We start from the raw sequence: 6,396 nt of genomic DNA on the forward strand, positions 1-6,396 counted from the left end.
AACACAACAAACCACCCGAAAAGGATCATAAAAGACGAAACACAGTGGATTTATTTGAACTTACAAATCTATAAGCATCACAAAACTTTATCTGTATGAAAAAAATCTAATTAAGTGAATTTTAGCCTGTGTTCTTAGCTGCTTGTTCATTGCTCATGGATTGTTTTAGCAAACATACTGCATCAGGCTGTTAGCTGCATCAGCTCAGATTAGACAAAAAAGTCTCACTTGGAAGCAGAACATTGTTCCTGATTAAGGATTGTCAACTACCAGGTAAAAGTTATCAGTGTAGGGAAGACACTAAGTGTCATATTTAAAATATGTAGCCTATTTTAAAAATAAAATTAATCATATAGGACCTGCTAACAAGACCTGCTAACACTGCTAACAAGACCACGCCACTACCTGAACCACATCACTAACAATACCATGGTGATAACGGGACCATGTTGCTAAGACAAACTTCACTGTTAATCGAACCTTACTGCCAACAACAGTATCATGCTGCTAACTGGACCATGCTGCTAAGATAACCTCACTGTCATCAGTACCACTCTGCCAATAGGACCATGCTGCTGTAGATTTATTCCTCATGAGGGAGCTTTTCCTTTCCACTGTCGCTTTCATGCTTGCTCAAGAGGAGAGTTCTGCAATGGAGTTAAAAATCCAAGCATTCTGCTCCTCAGATAAATAGTATTAAATTATTATTTTTATATGTGAATGTTTCTGTTCAGTGCCCTGAGATGACTTCTGTTGTGACTTGTCGCTTTATATGTATAAACTGAATTGAATTGAATTATTTCTTTTTCACTTTTGGCACCTTGTTTCTGTATTTTTGTTGCATGCTTTGAATAAATCCCAGTTTATGTTAGTTTAGTTTATGTTAGTGCCCGCATTAAGCATGTATTGTTTTGCACTATTAGTGAGTAGCGTATATCTTAGATCTTTTAACGTACTGTTGGGCATTTGTTTACCGTATATCTTAGTTTATATTTTAGATCCTTATTTACTGTTCCTTTATACAATTTATATTTTTGCTATTGTTTGATGTAACTGGGACCCTGTGTACACAATTTTTTTCCACCTCATGTACCACATGTGATGCAAATGATAATAAAGAACCTTGAATCCTTCAATCATATCAACATTGTGGATTCAAACTGGAGCAACTAAACTCATCATGCCTCTCTTTGGCTGCACTTTTCTCCTCTTCTACCATAGGTCAATCATTTAGTTAAACATATAGTTTATTGTTATTGGGCCAATAATAACATTATGAGCCTTGAAGTTTCAAAGTGCAACATCTGAGCTGATACAAAGGCAGACATGTAACACAAAAATGTATCTCTTTGTGTTAGTTTAGAAAAACAGTTTACACCCAGAGCTGTAGAAGATTGCAGTCTTCATTATAACAACCATGATTTTAAAACTACCAACTGAATGTCCATATTCAACCTTATCTGTTTTGCATATGCTTTCAGAATATTGTGGTAATGTACCGTAAATTGTACTTGTACCAGTGGAACACAGGGTCACTGTATCTCACTGAACGAGACCTTTTGTACCTAAACATATTGAACCTTTGTATCTAAACAAAGGCGCAGATGTAAGGACACAGACACACAATACCACTTATATTTGTACACTCAAGGACACACAAAAGCACTTGAACCTAAAACCTTAAAAATTCAAAGTCAGAAAATTTGGTATGAGTCACAAGAAGGTAAGTATATAAAGCATTTTGCAGAAAAGGGTTTAAGCCTTGTCCACACAAACAAAATAGTTTTTAAAAAGAAATTCTTTACATTTTAAGACTTGTTTTTCATATTTAAATAAAGTTTTTTGGTCACTGATAACTAAATTTCATGAAACATTTAACCAGGGTGAATAAATAATAATAATAAAAAAAATGTTTCCACTGTTGTTGAAAGGGTATTCTGAGTTTTGGTGCTTGCCACATCAGATTGTGTCTCTCTAATTCCTTCAGAAAATGAGCCAATTGTCCTTATAAGTTGGTGCAACCAGTCTCAGCTTTTTTTTTTTTTTTAGCAGTGCTCTATAAAACTGATATTTCCCCCAATACATAAGGCAAAAATAATTTATAAAAAAATTATTATCTTTCATTAAGGAGTCAGAGGCATTGTTACGGAAGCGATGTCTAATGCATTTGTGTCTGCAACATAAGCTACTTTCTGGGAGTTTTAATTTTCACAACAACCTGAGGACATGAACTTTCCCCTAATTCTCTCAAATAGATATGAGTTAATAGTTGATGAGTCTCTTGAGACACAAGAGCTTCCTCGCTGGATAAGGGGAAGAAGTGGTGCACGCTTCAAGGCCTCAAACACACATGTATACACACTAATACACACTAAACATACACATGCATACACCTTTGAGTCTGTCAGTCGATGAAGACGACAAGGGAAAAAATGAGGATGACAAAATAAGATAATTCAGATAAAGAACTGCCTATTGGTCTATATTCCCTCACAATAGGTTACTGATAGTTGACTTTGTGACCTCAGTTAGACAAAGCTGTGTTTTGACACACACAGTGTGAAAGCTGGGCTATAGTGTAGGAAAAGGGAGAGGTACAATGTGGGAAGGGGCATGCCTTGTTACTCGAAGTGAAGAGGAAGAGACGGGAGTGTAAATGCTTTTTAGCTGGACAATAACAAAACAAAAAATGACGTGCCTCTCATTCACAGAATGTGCATAAACTATGTGTCAGGAAAGGTGTGCAAAATAATCTCGGAATCGTCTGCATAATTCAAGGAAGATTTGGAAAAGGGTCAGAGTTGACTTTAAGTGTCGACTGATTGCAAACTTACTGTGAAGCGCAGTACGCTGAATGTTGAGTTGACATCTGAAGGGCTCTCGTAAGAGCTTATTGGGATGGCGTTTCAGAAAATGTAAGCAACAGAAACCACGAAAAAGCCAAGAGGTACAATAAGGAAAATTAAATTTAATCCATAAAACTTTTTCACTAGATATAATAAATCTAGTCATTTCTATAAATATAATTTGCAGTTGCACTAAAAGCCTTTTTCTACGTAAAGTGATGCAAATGTGTGCATTTAATAATAATAATCTCGCATGGTACAATGATAATAAAGCTTATTTGGATTCTGATTTGTCTTCCCTCCATGTACGCCAAGGCCACGCTATCTTCATGACAGTAAAGGACCAATTTAACTCCTATTTATTCAACAAAAAGAGTGCAAACCATCACATTTTTGAGCAAGCTGTAGCTGCCTTTTGTTTACAAAAAGATACCGGTAGTCATTCTTGAAAACATAAAAACTGGCTTCCTTAAAACAGTTTCACACTATCAAGTGCTTTACAGCTGATCACAGAGCAGCTGATGCAGAACAAACATTTTACATTTAAGTACAGGCTAAGTTAAAGCACTAATGTTGTTGGCAGCTATTTCCTTTCCAATTGCTTCTACTACCAGTAAGATTCACAGCATGAACAATAAAACTCCTTGATTTTAAATGTTGTCATTGCTTCATACAGATTCTAATAACCTATCCAACCCTTACCCACTACTTCCAAACATCCATCGTTTTTATATTATTATATTTTTGATGTACAAAAGTTGCAGTTTTAACTAAATGGATTTTTTTAAAGTCAAACAGAAACATCAGAATTTTTTTTTTTTTTTAAAGGTCAGCTTTTGCATACGGAAAATGAGCCTTTTATAGTAAAGAACAAGACAATTTACATGTAAATGGAGCTACAAAAATACCCATTCACATATAAAGTGAATCTATTTGACACTTTTTATTCCTGTTTTCAGGATCCTTTTACGTTTAATAATAATTGGTCTATTTTACATTGAGGGGGATGATTACGCACACCGTGCATCATTTCTAGCAACAAGTGATGTCTCAAGCAATAGCATACCAAGTGAACCACAAAGACCCCTACACAGAGTCTGAGTCATTTTGAAGTTCCCATCACAGAGCAGGATTCTGACCGAAGGAACTGCTGTTTGCTCCCACATACTTCTAAAAGGGAAATTAGGACAAAGGTCGATAAATATAATCCTGTTTGTTGAATAATTTCTGTGTTAAAGTGCATTGACAAGAAAAACCCTCTTGCCATTGTGCGTAAGTATTGGTGTAAGTGGACATTTCTGCTATAACATTAAAACCACAGATAACTGAATAACTTTATTTTGGTGAACTGAGCTAACGTTAATGAAATACAGGTTTGACACAAAAAACTACTTAGATATGGCTCATAGTGCCGCACAGCTATCAGTGGGGCTGCTCAAGTGATCAGAAATTATTACGAATAACAATTTGGGCTTCCCAAGAAATTAGTGTCATCAAATTGAACAGATAATGCAGTCTCTGTCGTTACAACACAAATTAAATACAACTCATTAATTCACTGTGTGGCAAAATGCGGCACTGAACGGTTGACAATCAAGCCTCCCTTCAGACATTTTGTTCTTAACACTGAACTTTTAATTGTTTGGCACAATATAAACTGGAACTGTCAGCATCACTTGAGCACTTTCTATAACTTCCTGACTTCCTGAGTATCTGAGGGAAACTCTGCAGCATGCAGTTGCACCCAAAAATCTACCACACCATCCTGTGACCTGTCATGGACATAAACAATCTGCCAGGGCTTCCAGTCAATACTTCTTTAATCCAATGTCAGCAAGAGATAGTAAAATACAGAGTATATTGTCAGATTATCCTCAATAACAGCTTATCAATGTGCACACATAGACAGGGACTCTACTACAGTAGGTCTGTGCATGGTCATTGATAGCATTGGAATAAATAAATAAATCCATCCATCCATCCATTATCTTTTACCCGCTTCTTCCATTTTGGGTGACGGGGGGCGCGGGTGCCCATGTCCAGCAATCACTGTGCGAGGGGCGGGGTACACCCTGGACATGTTGCAAGTCCATCACAGGGACACATAAAGACAAACGAGACAAACAACCATTCACTCTCTCACTCACACCTAGGGACAATTTAGAGTTACCAATCAGCCTAACATGCATGTTTTTGGTCTGTGGGAGGAAACCGGAGCACCCAGAGAAAACCCACGCATGCACGGAGAGAACATGCAAACTTCACCCAGAAAGGCCCCTGGACTGGAATTTGAACCAGGGACCTGCTCGCTGAGAGGCAGCAGCTCTACCAGTTGTGCCACCATGCTGCCTCCTTCCGGGACTAAAAAAAAACAATATTTTTAGGGATGCACAGTAATGGATTTTTGGGGCGATATCCAATATATCGATATGTTAAACTTGTTTGGCCGATAACCAATATCAATACTGATATTTTTTTTCCCTAGACCTACTTACAGAGACGACATAGCTTTCGCTGCTGTGGAATTAAAATACTAAAATACTTTGCATTGTCTTTGTCAATTTGGCCTGCTACCAAATGCAGATGCCAAAAAAGGTGTTGAAAATGATGTTGCACTATATAAATATATAATATATTTTAAAAAAACAGCACCTTTTATATTGGTGAGACATTTTAATGGAATGGCCAATGTCCGATATTTTACTTCATCGCTAATATCGACCGATACCAAGACCAATACCATGCTGATAATATTGTGCATTCCTAATTGTTTTTTCAACAAATGGGGGACCTAGTCAATCACAGATGGGCTGCGATAATGTCATGGTGAGTGAAGAATAATGATTGTCACAGTATGGCTTCATGTTCAGGTGTGTAAGCTGTTCTATTCAGTAATAACAGTTTTCTTTAGATAATGCACAGACCTGGTCAAGCAGTGTTTATCAGGTTTCCAAAAACTGCACCAACGAGGTTAGATTATTCATTAGAAACTATTGTTTCCTTAGCTCTGACATAATTTCCCTCTCACAGTGTAGTAGGTCAGAAAACAGTGACATTATCACAATAGCTTGACAGGAAACAAGCCTAAGTATTCAGTTTCTCCTGCAGCCAAACAATAGTTTTAAACTGACAGCTTTGTTTTAAGCTAACAGCTAAAGCAGGTAAATGTGTCACAGCTTTAATAATCTCTTCAAGCAACACAATACTGGCAAAGCAGAAAACATAGAGTCATTAAAGCATTTATAATAATCAGCATAAAATATTAGAAAATGATTATAGGCCTTAATATTTTTATTTCCTGTTCTCAATTCAAAATTTGCACCAAAAAAGAAGAATTAGAAATAATTAATGAAGATGACTGCATATGTAACATCAGGGAGATTGTTCATGTGTCTTAATCTGTGATCAGTTGTGTAACTTTGCCGAAAGTTCTATTAAACTAATAAATAGTATCATTTTAAGAAGTTTTGACAATAAAAATACAATATAGTGCAATAGCATTTTATTAAAATAATATAGCTATTTAGAAAGTTCAGTGAAGACGTGTTTA

This window comes from Nematolebias whitei, chromosome 7 (assembly GCF_014905685.2).
Source record: "Nematolebias whitei isolate Nwh7 chromosome 7, NemWhi1, whole genome shotgun sequence".
Classification (NCBI taxonomy): Eukaryota; Metazoa; Chordata; class Actinopteri; order Cyprinodontiformes; family Rivulidae; genus Nematolebias; species Nematolebias whitei.